Here is a 16352-nt window from a genome sequence, read left to right on the forward strand (position 1 = left end):
AATGTAGATTTTCATCTTCTTTATTGATATTCCACCATGACTGTCATGCAATAAATCGACTAATGTTTTCCTCAAATTCATGGGTACTACTAATCTTTCACACCTTCTCAACACCCCATTAATGAGGGATAATTCTGGACCCACTTTGTTATAATCTGCAAGCTTGCTGTAAATTTTATGTATCTTAGACACGTCAGAAATATACTCGCACAACATGCTCAAAGTATCATCTTCCTTAAGAGCTTGTGTCTATTCTTCTATGTTAATGCTGCCGCCACTTGACTCATCGACACTGGCAACCAAACACTCTTCACTTTCCAGAGTATCGTCGTTGTCCTCTTTGTTTTGCACAGGCATGCGTGACAAACAATCGGCATACCTGTTGACCACACCTGGCACGTACACCAAATTAAAATCATACTCTTGTAAGCAATATAGCCACTTTGCTATTCTTGGGGTTGCTTTCCCAGCATCTTGGTAGAAAATATGTCAACCAATGGTTTGTGATCAGTCCTCACTTCAAATCGATTGCCCCATACATATATCTTGAAGTAATCAACTCCCCACCAACACGCCAGTGCCTCTTTTTCAATCACAGAGTAGGTAGATTCCGCTCCCTTGAGTGTACGTGATGCAAAAGCCACTAATCTCTCCTGTCCCAACTTTCTCTGCATCAATACCGCACCCAGACCATGGGCACTAGCATCTACAGCTATGATTGTACGATCATTGTGATCAAATGGTTTTAGAGCAACAGCATTTATAATTTCCTTTTTTATAAAGTCAAAAGCTTCTTGACATTCTCTTGACCATAGAAATTGCATCTTAGATTTCATGAGTAGTCTCAAATCATGTCCTTTCTCTGCAAACTGGGGTACAAATTTAGAATAATATTCTGTCAAACCCAGGAAAGATCTAAATTGATCTTTAGCCACGCGGGCTGGCGCATTCTCGGTGGCTTCTACTAAGTTTTTCTTAGGCCTCACCCCTTCGCCAGATAAAGTGTGTCCAAGATAGTCTATTTGTTTCACCCCAAATTTGCAGTTTTCCACGCTTATTGTGAGACCACAATTTTGCAACCTTTGTAGAACATCCACTAGGATGTCATTATGATCTTTAAGATCAGTGCCCCAGACTAAAATATCATCCTGGAATACTACTGCTTTTTGAACGCCTGATAAAATGTTGTTCATCACTCTTTGAAACACAGAAGAAGCCGAAGCTAAACCGAATGACATGCGTACACACTGAAACATTCCCTCAGGAGTTTTGAATGATGTTAAAAGTATGGATGACGAATACAATCGGATCTGATGGTATGCATTAGATAAATCAATAGATGAAAAATATTTCGCATTTCTAACAGAGGATAACAATTCATTGATACGAGGTAGGGGATGGCGATCTACCCAAATGCATTTGTTAAGATCTCTCAACTCAATGCACATGCATATTTTTCCGTTAGGTTTACGTGCCAAAACAATGGGACTAAGCCATTTTGATTATTCAATTGGCTCGATGACCTTAGCATCACACAATCTTTTTAACTCATCTTTCAATTGCAATCTTAACGTAAATGGTACATTCCTTACTTTATGTACTTTAGGTATGCACCCAGTTTTCACAAATATTCTATGCTCAAAATTTTTCAAGCATCCCAATGTATCAGAGAATAAGTCAGGGAATGTTGCACGCCATTTGTTTTTCTCCACATCATCTACCAAAAGTACTTGTTCAGGATGATTGGGGTTCAATACAATATTAAGCGTTTTTTGTTCCTTCCACCCCAACAAATTATTTCCTTGTTCCACTACATACACAGCAGCCTTAATAAACCTCCCTTTGAACGTAATTTTACACTCTACATAACTAATTAGAGGTAATCTGCCACCGCAATATCCCACAGGTTCAATGTTTGAGGATAAAATTTCACCACAATCCACTTCCCTCCACACTTGTTTGTTTATGATTGTGTATGGGGAACATGAGTCCGCCCACATTTCTACATCTTTATCGTTCATCTTTATCACACACTTAGGGGGGTATATTTGTCACCAACTGCACTCACACATTCATCCATTGTTAACACTTCAATTCCTTCCCCTTCCCTATCATCTTCCTCTTCAGACTGCAAATTCGCAAATGCATTAATGCTATTCACTGTTTTTTTTTTAACTTGACGACTTGATCTGCACACCTGTGCAAAATGCCCTACTTTTTTACAATTGTAACACTTCACAAGAGCCGCAGGACACTTACTCGCGTCCTCAGCATGACTAGTGCTCCCACACCTAAAACATTCCCTTTCTTTTTTTTCCCACCTAACAGATCCACCCTTCTTTGTTTTGGAAATAACATTGACGTCTTTTGATGAATTGTCACCGTTCCATTGTCTAAAATTCAGTTCAGATAAATATATCAATGTATTTTCAATGCGTCTGGCTATGTTGATAGATTTTTGTAAAGAGGGATCTTTCAGTTCTAATAGCCGTTCCTGAATTTTGGTATTGTTGGTTGTGTTGATGAACTGATCCCTTATTAGCTCTTCTTGTAAATCTCTACACTTGCACAACACAGCCAACATTCTTAACTCTGAAACATATTGCTCCACGGTTTCACCTGAAGCTTCAGCTCTAGAAAATAATTTGTGTCTTTCCACCACTACACTGACTTTTTTTCCGTAACTGTCTTCCAAAGCTTTCATGGCTACACTATATCCATCCCCATTAGGAGGGTTATCTGATATAGAGTCATCATCACCTTCTCCATCTACAATTGAAGAGGCATTATAATTAGACCTCGGTAATGTCTTTAGCACTCTTCTTCCCTCAACACCCAAATTGTGCTTTAATATTGCCAACTTCCGCAAGGGATCGAATGAAACACCCCCAATTGCATCTAGATAAGTTTCAAAGGCTTCACGACAGTCTTCCCAAACCATGCACGGTGGACGAGGGTTTTGTAAAAATTTTACTGGTGCTAATATGGATGACAGATCCATTGTTACTACGCCAAATGTTATCTTAAAACAAAAATTGCGTTTGGCAATTCAGAAATCTTGCATCAAGCAACAAATTAACACATATGTGGTAGGCTTTTTAAAAACAAATAAAGTAGTCACCGTTGTCTTTGCCACTTCTATTCAGTTCTTTTGCATTAAATTGTAATTTAAAACGAACTCAATAGTTCTCCAAAAAACAAGTAATGTAGTCACCGTTGACTCTGTTACGCCTTCCACACTGAGATAATATATAACGTTGTTGCAATTGCAGCCAGAATCATGCTTTGGTGTTTACAACGTGCGCTCGGCGCGTTGATCCTACGCGAGTTCCGTTGCGTGGTCACTTGCAACGTTCTCTAGTTGCCGTGTCACTTGTAATCATCTGACTCACGTAAGGCATATGTGCGTCACTGCCACAGCGTTGCGTAGCGTTCTTCGGTTGCCGTGGTAACCGACTTCACTTTCCCCTGGAAATATTCTGCATGCTGCCCACTATTATTTTTTAAAGTAAGATACCGTTCTTCACGAGTATCGTTGTCGTTTGGCGTGCGTTTGTATTAAAGTCAAACATTGCACTTATGGGCATTTAAGTCATTAAGAGCAGACACCGCACGGCAGGCGCTGGTTCTCTCCTCGTACGAGGCCGCTATGAAAAATAAACAAACAGAAATTTCTCACCGCTCAATGCGTGAAATCCTTGTCTCTTATTTTTTGTGAAGATCGCACTTCCATTTAGCAGATTGTTCTTTATCTCCGGTTCATCCGCATGCATTAGCCGGCAAAGCCTCTTTCTTGTTTCCACACCACGATCGTTAAAAACTCCTTCTGGCAGAGGTTGTAAATGTCGAAAAGAAGACAGCTGTGTTCACGCCTATTCGTATCCCATCCTCGTCGCCATGTTCAAGGATGCTGAACACACGAAATGTAGATTTTCATCTTCTTTATTGAGTATTCATGTACAACCCCTGCCAGAACACAGAGAGGGCATCCAACCCGTCTGAGATCTGCCAAGACACTTCTCAAGTAAACACTCTAACTAAGAACATTGTAAAAGTTGCTAGGATACACCAGCTCCATGTTTTCAGCACGGTTGTTGGACTACTTTATCTTTCTATTTCTTTTGCAACACAAACTCGCTGGCCAATAATCAAGCGCTTTGCATAACTACCAGTTTAATTCTATTGTTTATCCTAGCAGTCCTTGGTGAATTCAAGGTTTTACACAGCGCAATCGTGCTGTTTTTTAAAATTGTTTATTTGTAATTAACGCCCCTCCCTATCCCCATCCCCATCCCACCCGCCCCTCCCCTTGTTTAAAAGTCCTAAAGTTCTGTAGGGAGAAAGGCCTTGGAAGTTTACATTGCTGATAGCGCTAACTCGTTTATTTTGGGATTTGGAAGTGAGGTGGCAGATTTTTTGATGTAATACCTAATTGCCTGCTCAATAGGAGGATCCTGTGCAGTGCTTGTGCTTGTGCTTCCGCGTTGTATGGTGTGGAGGTTGTCAACCTATCCCGGCAAAGAACAAAGCTGCAGCCTCTCATAGGCTTCAAATCTATTTCTCAAATAAAGACATTAATATGGATAGAGTGGATTGTTTTTGTCTTTTCATGTTTTATAGCTATGACATTCTAGAGTTTCCATTCCACTCAATACTGTTGAAATTGTTTTCTGGCATGGAACATGCTTGCACCTCCATAAGCCAGCACGCTTTATTCCTGGGCAGCATTACACATGTCCTCGTAACTGACCTTATCATTCTTGTTTGCATTTCAATGGCCGTCAGAACACAATTCAATAATATATGGATATTTGTATTCATTGGGTTGTTATACATTTTAATACAACACAAGTAGGTATATCTTGTATATACAGGAGAGTGACCACTTGTCATCCTGTATACTGTTACTTTAATGGATACAATTACCTGATTACAAAACACTTCCTGAGTTTGCCACTCAGCATGTGTTTTTGGTAGCGAACACGGTTCACAAGGCAATTAGAAAGACTGGTGCGCTAGACAGTTTTTTAGAAGATATTTATTGATAGGATAATAAAAAGCATTACAATACGAATATCAAAAATACAGTACTATAAATTCTATCCCCTTCTAAAACAAACTTTTTACTAATATCAGTATGCAACTGTGGACATTTTACAGTGCACCGCAGTACTGAGCAAGGATACACGATTTTCATACTGAAGTTAAAGTCAGCAACAGACTGCATCAGTTTCAGTCTGAGGTACCTGACTTTGGCACCAAGCTGTAATGCACCTTAATTTTTGCTGATTGAACTCGGGACAGGGATTGATTGAGAAATGTTCTTGATCAAAGATGTTTGACCATAAATGATTGGGCTTCTAAGTCTTCTTCGTTGATACTGATAGCTGCAGAAAATTGTTTTCTCAGATCAGTAAATGGTTTTATTTTCAATATATTTTCAACCAGGCAAGGATTTTGAACTGGTGCATCCCAAATTCGTCATTTGCAAAGTGACTCTGGCACTAAGCCACTTGTCAGTGTGCTTGCTGTTTGGGAATTTGCTTTTTGAATCAATCACTTATCACTATTTAGCTGCTCTCCCAGAACACAATGTGAACCGGACTGGTGATTTCCTTCACACTTCTTGCCATCGGTCGTTGCAGGCACCCAAGATTCCAGTTTGTTTCTGCAGACTGGTGATTAAAGCAAGATTAGAACATTGGAATGTTCGGATCTCCATTGCAGACAATGGAGGGCTCCTGGCTTTTACTGGCCGGTAAAAGCCCTGACCCAACATTCCAATGTTCTCTTTGTTCACACCAACAGCTGTGAACAAAGCCTCATGAAGCCCGAGGGGATTTTTATCCCCTTGGGCTTCGTAAGGAATTTGTTTTATTTAATAGAACATTCTGCCCTGAGTGGCAGAATGTTCTAATAGCCTTAGAACCCGCCGTAGCGGGCTCTACCGGCCAATAAAGGCCTTTAACGCAGGAGCGGGCCTTTAATGGCAGGAAGAGCCTGCTACGGTGGGTTCTAAGGCTATAATGGAATTCATTAATGAGTTTCCTAGGCAACATCCAGTTTTAAAAGGGTGACTTGTGGAGAACACAACGTCCCTACTTATGAAAGTTAAATATTTTTTAGAATCGAGCGTGCAAGTGCTCTAGCCTGTTGTATTCTATCTGTGGTCTTTTAACCATGCCCACTTTTGCTATTCATTCTTTGTTGTGTTTGTCTTAAGTGCTTCATTTTCATTAGTGCATTTTGTGTAATGTCCCTCCTTTGTGGGCTGAGTTCCCTCGCCAGGGATTTTAACTAAGTAAACAATTCTGTTGGCCATCACACTACGTCAAGTTTCCTCCTGTAACAGCATGTGATGGCCCCTCCTCCAGTTTTGGTTTGCCTTTCATCACAGCTGTGATCCTTTCTAGACATTAAGGTGGGGAGACAATAATTCTCGCGCTCACGCTCATGGCAGCAGGGGCGCTTTGAATCAGCTTGCTTCTGTCAACTGTTTTACTTTTAATTTTCAATTTATGTGGCAAGAAAAGTCCAGTTGGGAATTTAGAACGCTAATAGCTCTAACTTGAGCAAACACGAGACCAATTACATTGCAAATGCTTGTTTTTAATACAGCCTTAAAGTTAAATGGGATGCATTTAAATACATTTTGCAGTTTCCATCAGACCACTGCCTGCTCTTCCCCCTTGTGAATGAGTTACAACGGGTTTTAAACTGTTGGTGAAGTATTACTGTTTTGCTACAGGAATTCGGTTGCAAACATAATACATACAATAGATGGTCGGTATTTGAAAGGGATGCTCTAAACACACCCCTGCCTATTACTGAATTGTAAATGCAAAATCAATTTGGTAGCAAGTTACTAAATCACATTTTGCATTTGATACATTAGAAAAAGTAATCTGCGAATCAGGCTGAAAATGCACAGAGCCACCCCAATCTAGGGGGGCCTGCTTATGGCGGCTGCGCCAGGCCAGAACATGGGGTGGGGGTCGGGGAGCGACAGGCTCCCCAACCCCTCCCTGCAATGTGAACACAGACGATTGGCTGTAGAGGAGCCCGTGGCCCCAGAAGCACTCTTTGTGCTTCTGGGCCGTGCTCAGAAATCACGTCACACCGCTGGCCTTATAGTGCGGCCGCGGTTGGCGAGCGCGTCTTTCTTGTGCTCACCGATCCGACTAGGGGTTCCCAGTTGCCGCAACAAGCCGCAAGCCATTTAGGCTATTTTCCTCCATCTTTGGGCTATTTATTCTTTGTTTGGGCTACTTTGGGCTCCCTTTGGGTGGTTTTTGGGCTATTTTTACAGTTTTTCTCTCTGTGCACGTTTTTAACCTTATTTAACTAGTTTTGCATTCAATTTTGCAGGTTGCTTTTTTTTTTGCAGCATTTCAGGGAAGAAGAGGATGACTCGAGAGGCCCAGCAAGTCTCACGGGGGCCGTACGGGTTTGAGCTTAGCTCACTGACCTGAGTTATTCTCGGTGGTGGCTCCTGTGGGGTTCCTGGCCTACTAGGTGAGAGGCCACCTGGCCAATTTTGTGTGGGGAGCATTTAGTGGTCCTGTTTTTTTATCTGGGTAGATAGGCCCCCCTCTAAATTGAGGTAGAGCGCAGGGGAGGTACCTTTTGTCATACCTGTTGGGGTCTATGGTAAAGGGGCTCTTACATTAAGTTCTTTCTTGGTAAGGGGAGTCCCATTGGTGTCGGAGTGCGAATTCCTGCTTGGAGGGGTTTCCTTGTGGGGGCCAATTTATAGATTTGCCTGTTCTAGGGTTCGTGGGTCATGGTGGAGAAACGGTCGCGAACAGAAGAGCTCCTTGAGGCCCTGATACTTAGGATGGACACTATGGACCAGGCCATAGCATCCTTGAAGGTGCAGACTTTTTCCTCAGGGGTGGTTGCGTCCTCGAAAGAGGATGTGCCCCAGCAGGTGGGAACACTATCTAGCGATGCGATCCCCCCAGCTCCGAAGAGGGCGCGGGGGCAGAGGAAGGGGAAGGGCACTGGGGGGAGGTGGATGGAGGCCACCCCTGCGCAGGTTGGGAACGGTGTCAATATAGCTTCAATGCTGCCTGATGTTAGTGCATCGCTGGTAGTGGATGAGGGGCACGCTGGAAGGGGGGCCAGAGTCAGAGGGCAGAGCAAACTGCGGGCATTGTGGTCCCTCCACAAGACACAATTGCGGGTAAAGACACTGGAGAGGCCAGTCAGCTGGATCTTGTAGGCCACTTGATGTCTGTATTGCCGTGGTTGTCTGAGATGGGGTGGCTGTCAACCAATTTGTTGGGGGGCGCATTATCAGGGGCTAATGAGGGAGACGGTAGGGAACAGGCACGACAATTGGTTTCCAGGTTGGGCGCTGCAAAGAGTGCCCAGAGGTCTCAAGAAACAGGGCCAGAGTCTAACACTAGCGGGGGCTCAGGGGGCCAGCTCTTTCTACTCAACCCTTACGGGGGGACCAGTTGACTACTGGTGCGACGTCCACAACACAACCAGTTACTTCTGCGTAGGTGCACCGACAACCCAGACAGTTAATCCCGCAGAGGTGGTGACCTCTACAGCGATTACTTCGGTGGCCCAGGGAAGTGCAAGTGCAGGTACTGGTCACCCTTCACTCCTTACAGGCTTGGGGGATATTTGCGCAAAAAGCATGTCTCTAACAAACACAATAGCAATTAGGAATGGGGACACAATACACATTTCTCTTTCTGTCTACACAGACAGGGACTTCCGGATGAAGGTTGTTCCTCATAGATGCACCATGCATCATGTTACATATGCAATGCAAATCCCCCACACATGTGGATACATTGCAAGCCAGTTTTGCAGATGTTGAATGATGCAGAGGCACACAGCAATGCATGGTAGGCAGAAGATCTGGCCAAAATCACTGTATGAAAGGGAGGTGTTCCATGTTCTCTAGGGGGGTTCCCATGCAACACACACAGTCCATCAGGCATGTCAATGATTCCATACCAGGAACTAGGTGCAAGGTGATAAAACATGGCTCACAGGCAGGTGACATGTAACTGTCCAAATGAATAGTAATCACCAAAATCACTTCCATTTCACTTGTGTGCTGTGTAATGTGACACACATCCATCATCACCGTGCCTCTAAGGCAGTAGTCTTGGCTGGAAGGTGCTCCTTCACACACAAATACAATCCTGCAAGCAATGAAGAACCCATACAACCCCTGATGCAAGAGTGAATGTGTGCTTGCTAGGCAACATGTGTCCAAGTGTAGTTGGAAGGAACCTAAAAGTGCAGGAGGTCCCAAATATTGTGTACCAATCCCCCTTCTCAGAGACGTTGTACAGTGCAGGAAGCTGTGTAGCTGGACTGCAGAGGGCAACTCCCGCATTATCAGAATTCATGTGTTGTGTGCACAAATTGGGCACAATGCCATCACTCATAAACACAATTTTCCCCCATTGAGAGTTGCACTCATGGATTGGGAAATGGCAGTTTTGACACCATGTCACTCAGTTGGTATGTGTGAGTGCATACTGTGTGGATGGCATTACATCAACTGCCCTGGAGAATATTGCATACTCAAAGGCCTGCGCCAATATAATGTAGGCCACCACCAACATCTGTGGATGACCATGGACCCATGCATGTGTCTGTGTAAAGTCATGTCTGGTATGTTACCACCTACTAGGGAGGACCTCCAAAAATAATCCCATCCCCGTTCTTTCTCTCCACACATGTAGTTTGAACACATAACATTGAGTGAACTAGAGTGGCAGGAAATAGTCAACACCAAAATCATTCACATCAATATGACAGTCAGGATATAAAATTGTATGATCTATCTGCTCAAGCACTGCATTTGACATCACATGATTGAACAGTCCCCTATAAACATCAGTACACCGGCATGATTGACACATCATGTGCTAATAACTGAGAGAAGTGCATGAAAATAGCACTACACATAATACACAAGGGAAGGACGTGAACCAATAGAGTTATTCTCAACATTGACAGTTTCTCTTTTTTCCCATTTCAGCTGACCAAGGATATGGGATACAGAAGTGGGTAATGACTTCATGTGCAAGCCCACATACAGAGCTGCACAAGGCAAATAACCAGGCCCACATCTGGACATGTAATGTTGTGGAGCAGACCTTTGGCCTGCCCGGTTTTGCTGCCTGAAAGTATCTGGGGTAGATTGCTACATTCCACCCCCGGTCTGCAAAAAGTATTGTGGTCTGTGCCATGCTGCACAACATATGTTGGTGCACAAATGCCCCCTGGGATGGAGATGAACAACCCTAGCGAGGAGGCAGCTTATGATGGAGGCGTCCGAAACTCAGCTTTAGGTGCTCGTAGACACAGATGCAGACACATTGTGCAGTATTTCATCACATATTGAGATGTCTGTGAATGTTTGATAGTACTTCCACATGACAATAAATGATAAAATCTAACATATGACTTGGTATTTATGTCACAGTTCCAGTAAAAACAACTTACCCACATCCAGGAAACTATGAAAAGCCACAACAGTTGTCAATCAAGTGTAAACACTGTCATCATCCTTAAAGTGACAGACACAGTGCACTGATTTTTTTAAAGTGTGGTGTGTAATGATTGCATTGCCTGTCGAACAATCATGTTGCACAGAAAACACACATATCAGCTGTTGGGGTTGGCCCTTTTTGCAGAGTCATCCCCAAATGTTTTGCCTCCTTCCTCCTATTTTTTCTGACCTGCTTTGTTGGCTTTAGGACTCTGGGCACCTTACCACTGCTAACCAGTGCTAAAGTGCAGATGTTATCTGTAAAAATTCTATTGGAGATTGGTTTCTCAGTGATTGGCCTATTTAATGTAGGTCGCTAGTAAAGTGCACTAGAGGTACCCAGGGCCTGCAAATCAAACACTACTAGTGGGCCTGCAGCACTGTTTGTGCCACCCACATGAGTATCCCTGTAAATATGTCTCAGACCTGCCACTGCAGTATCTGTGTCTGCAGTTTGAACTGCCAGTTTGACCTGGCTTGTGTACTCAGTTGCCAGGCCCAACCTTCCCTTTCACCACATTTAAGCCACCTCTAAGGTGGGCCCTAGGTAGCCACATGGTCAGGGTGCAGCATTTTTTGAATTGTAGGGCATGTACTGGTGTGTTTTACATGTCCTGATAGTGAAATACTGCCTAGCTCATTTTTCACTATTGCGAGGTCTAGTTAACATGGAGATTGCCTCAAAAAGTATTTTACGTGCAGTGTCCTTTGGGTGCAGGTAGAGATTTGAGTTTGAGGTCTCTAAACTCACAATTTAAAAATACATCTTTTTGGTAAAGTTGTTTTTTAGAATATCTGTTTGAAAATTTAACTTTTAGAAAGTGGGCATTTTCTTGCTTAGCTATTCTGTGTCTCTGCTTGGCTACTGTATACACTTTTGGATCAGATTGTTGGGCTGTTTGTGAATGCACGCTTGGGACAAACAGTTGGTCTGTTTGTGAATTCCCTTTAGACAGTGACACAAAGGGAGCTGAGTTGTTTACTGCATTTCCTGATGAGTCTTCATAGGCTAGAGTGGAAGGGAAGAGCTGACACCTGCACTTGAAAGGGCTGTGCCTGTCCTCTCAGAATACAGTCTCCAGTTCCTAGTGTGTGTCTGGGACAGGGCAAGGAAGAGGCATGGTCTTGTGCACTAGAAAGACTTTCCTTTGTCGTTTGTCTACTTCAAAGGCAGAAATGAGTATAAGTATTGGACTGCTGACCCCACAACTTTAGAATACTTCTGGATCAAGAGGAACCTCTGCCAAGGAGAAGAGCTGAAGAGCTGTGAGAAGGAGTGTTCCCCTTTTGCTGTGTGTGCTTTGCTGGGTTGGCCTGCAGTTGCTGCTTCTACCTTAGAGAAAACAAAGACTGGACTTTGGTGTGTATCCTGCTTGCGAATATTCTTCAAGGACTTGGACTGAGCTTGCCTCCTGTTAAAAAGTCTCAGCGACATCAAAGACTTCATCTGCGAGCACCTGGGCTCTCTTGCTGAGATCCCCTGACTTGTCAAGTGGTGCCATTTACACTCCCTGGGCCCCTGGAAGAAGAAGCTGGCAGAACCAGAGTGAAAATACACACACCACAGCCGAGCAGCAGAAAACTCGATGCAGCACCTGCACCATGGCTGAAAAATCGACGCAGCACCGGTGAAATTGAAATATCACCAGGTCAGCACAGATTCTTCGCTGCCATGCATCCAGATTTTCCACGCATTGCCCCTGAGCGTCAAAATCTTCAACATCACTGCATGGACACAAGGCTGCTGGTCTAGAAACCAATGCATCGCTTAACCGGTGGAGAAAGAATCGACACACGGTCTCACTTGCGAGCAAGGAATCAATGCATTGCTTGCTTTTCTGATGCACGCTCACCCGTGCAGCTTTATTTTTTATGCATACCAGGTGCATTGCGCTAAAACAGAACATCCATTGATTTCTTTGGATCAAGACTCTTTTTCCTTTATTAATGAATATCTTTGCTTTTGTATGATGGATTTTTGTTGTTTTGGTATTGTTTGATTTATATAAATATTGGCTGTTTTTCTAAACTAGTGTGGGGTCCTTTCGTGGTGTTTTTGCAAATACTTCATACATTGCCTCTGAGATAGGCCTGACTGCTTGTGCCAAGCTACCAAGGGGGTGAGGAGGAGTTATCTGAGCTGTGTATCTCCCTCACCTTAACTAGAATGAGGGTCTCTACTTGGACAGGGTGTGAACTGACTGCCAACTAGAGACCCCATTTCTAACATCAGCCAAATATGTTTTAGAACATAAGAAAAACAGACGGATTTAAGGCCCTCATTATGTCCCTGGCGTTAAGTGATAAAGTGGCAGTAATACCGCCAACAGGCCGGCGGAAGACAAAGTACAGGCCATCATATTACGATACATCAATCCACTATGTTTTCCGGGACGGTAACCAATGCCATCAAAAGCCTGGCGGATATCACAGAAGAGAAAGGAATCACCATCGGAGACACAGAGAAGAACAACGCCGTCATGGAACCCAAACTCCAAGTCTTTCCGATGCTATTCTACTTTATGCTCCACCTGGAACACCGACGCCGACAAAGAGGATGATGGTGAGTACAGCCACCTAGCACACAAGGGAGGGAGGGAGGAAAACGAGAGTGACACACACATGCACAACACACATCCAACACACACACACCATGCACACAACCAGCTGCACACAAAAAAATAATTTGCACCTGATACACAGCAAAATAATTCAAGGACAACAAGAATGCACCAAGTTGAATGCATTGATATCAACAGCTAATAAACAATCAAATTGTCTGTGAAACAGACATGTACACATATACACAAAGGGACACTGCCCAGTCCAATGTTCAAAAGGCCCACATGGCCACTGGGCACAGTCCAAGGCCCAACTCAAATCCTGACTTCATCCGGATAGAACTCTGCAGGGGCATCCATTTGCAAGTGGGCAGGCACCTCAGGGGGATGGGGGGCACCTCATCCGGAGTCGAGAAAAAGCTCACTGGTTCTGGAAGGGGCTTGATACCCATTACTCTGTCTTGGGGAGTGCAAGGCCACAGTCTCTCAGGTGGGTGACTTTCCCACTGCTTCTGGAGGGGGCTCCATGCCCATTTCTCTGTCCTGGGGAGTGCAAGGCCACAGCCTCTCAGGTTGTTGACTTTCCCACTGGTTCTGGAGGGGTCTCCATGCCTATTTCTCTCTGCTGGGGGGTGCAAGGCCACAGTCTCTCAGTTGGATGACTTTCCCACTGGTTCTGGAGGGGGGCTCTTGTACAGCAGTCCCTGGAGGGTGGCCTACATGGCTTCTGCGGGTGGTGATGGCTGTACATTGGTGGCAGATGGAGGTGCCTCCTGGGAAGCCTCTGCTGGTGGTGAAGGCTGCACGTTGGTGGCAGATGGAGGTGCTTCCTAGGCAGCTCCTGCTGGTAGTGATGGCTGCACTTTGGTGGCAGATGGAGGTGCCTCCTGGGCAGCCTTTGCTGGTGGTGAGAGATGCACTTCCTCAACTGGCGGTGGGGGCCCCGTGACCACTGGTAGTGGTGGAGGTGTCACCCTGACAGCCTCCGCTGGAGTAGAGGGCTTCTTTCCCTTCATTGCATGGGGCGTGGAATCCTTACCCTTCCTGGCAGGGATTGAGGGCTTCTTCCCCTTCATGGCAGGTTGTACATGTTCCTTAGCCTTTCCGGCAGGAGTTGAGGGCTACTTCATCATCAAAGCATGAGGTGCAGGCTCCTTCCCCTTCATGGCAGGAGGTGTGGGATCCTTCCTCTTCTTGGCTGGTAGAGTGGGATCCTTCACTGACTTGCCACCATGACTAGGTGGTGCCACCACTGTCCGCGTGGACTGTTTGGCTGAGGTGCTGGGCTGGGTCGCTGGACAAGGGCGGGAGAGGAGGTCAAATTGGGCAAGGAAACATTTCTTATGGATGGTGGGGCACGAGGAGGGATGGGAGTGGAGGTTGAGGGAGTGGTTGTAGGAGGTGTATGTCTGCTGGATTTGGGTGCAGTTGAATGGGCAGTATGCTAATGTAAGGTGGATGGATGTTGGGTGTGTGAGTGCTTGCGTTTCTGTCCTTTAGGAGGGGGGACACACAGGGTGGAAGAGGACACAGGGGAAGCGTGTATGGATGTTCTGGAGGTGTCTGCTAGTGAGGTGTGTGTGCTGCTTGGTGTGGTGATGCTGGTGGTGGATTTTGGTGCAGTGCATGCAGTGTGGACATGACTGGGAGGGAGGTGGAGGAGAAGGGGGAGACAGTAGAGGCAGTGGATGGGATTGTGTCTGCAACTATTTGGTGTTTGCGTGAGTGCTTGTGGGATGAAGTGTGGTGCCTGTGTTTGACTATGCCACTCTTAGGTGTTGTCTTGTGTGCATGCTCATCAGTATGTGTGCATGGGATGGGTTGGGATTGAGGAGACTGGGACTGGGAAGTGGTAGTTGGAGGGGGGACGGTAGGGACGGTAGGGACAGGGACAATGGCTGCCATCAGGGAGGAGGCCAGAGCTTGAATCGATCTCTGTTGGGCCACCAATCCACAGTGGATGCCCTCCACAAATGCATTGCATTGCTGCATCTGGGATGCCAGCCTCTGGATGGCATTCACAAAGGTTCACTGCCCTACAGAGATGGATCTCAGGAGGTAAATAGTCTCCTCACTCAGTGCAGCAGGGCTCACTGGGGCAGGGCCTGAGGTGCCTGGGGTGAAGGAGATGCCCACTCTCCTGGGTGAGCGGGAATGGGCAGCTCGCTGAGGGGCTACTGGGAGGGCGGTGCTGGTACAGGGGGTGGCGGCTGTACCTGCAGCTGGGGTGGTGACAGAGGTGTCCGCCACCACCAGGGAGCTTCCATCGGAGGAGGTATCTGAGTGTGTGTTTTCACCTCCTGTCTTCAACCTTAGTGCTCGCCTTGCCCTCCATCCCACTGGTTCCCTTGGCGTCGGTGGACTCTGCCTCCAGGGTCCTGTGGGATATAACTCCCTCTGTCGCCGGTGCCCCTGCTCCTCCGCCAGATGATGCTAATACACATATGGACAGGATGACAGAAGAAAAAAGGGGGGGAGAGAAAAAGGAAACACTGGGTAAATTACTGCACCAACACCACAGTTGTCATACACAGCACCGTCACATACAGGGATCAGGCTTGAGCACTATGCATTGCACTGCCAGTGATTTGGGTAGATGCTACAGGAAGATCAGGGCCACACACCGCCAACTGCACCCTTCCTAGTACCCACAAAGCCCTGCCTGAAATGGAATGCTAACAAGCTAGGTTACCTGCATTTGCCATACACCCATTACCCTAGAGTTGACCCACGCTGAAATGTCTGGCCTGGCCTTAGGGGCACCCACTAACTCACACCCACCACCCGGATCCCACCCCACCTGCCAAATTTTTAAATAATACCCACTGTACTCACCCCCTTGTGGCTGCTGTAATTCCCTCAAGCGCCCATCCAGCTCTGGGTAGGTCACAGCCAATATGTGGGCCATCAGGGGGGTCAGGTTCCGATGGGCACCCCTTCCTCATTGGGAGGCCATCCCCAGCTGGGCCATCCCCACCTGTGCCTAGCGTCTCAGGTCCTCCTACTGTTACCGACAGTGGGTGCTCCGCCTGCAATAGACCCCCAGGGTCCATACCTACTTGGCGATGGCACACCATAATCCCTTCTTTTGATGGGCGCTGACCTGTAGAGGCAATGCAGACAGAAGAACACCATTAAACAAACAATCCAGCCTGTCACACATATGGCCAATAAATCCTGTTTCCATCACCATTGGCACACACATTGCCCGGCGCACACCATGTACACCACCACAAGACATTGCCCCCACCACCCCAATGACA

Source organism: Pleurodeles waltl, chromosome 1_2 (assembly GCF_031143425.1).
Source record: "Pleurodeles waltl isolate 20211129_DDA chromosome 1_2, aPleWal1.hap1.20221129, whole genome shotgun sequence".
In the NCBI taxonomy this organism is placed as follows: Eukaryota; Metazoa; Chordata; class Amphibia; order Caudata; family Salamandridae; genus Pleurodeles; species Pleurodeles waltl.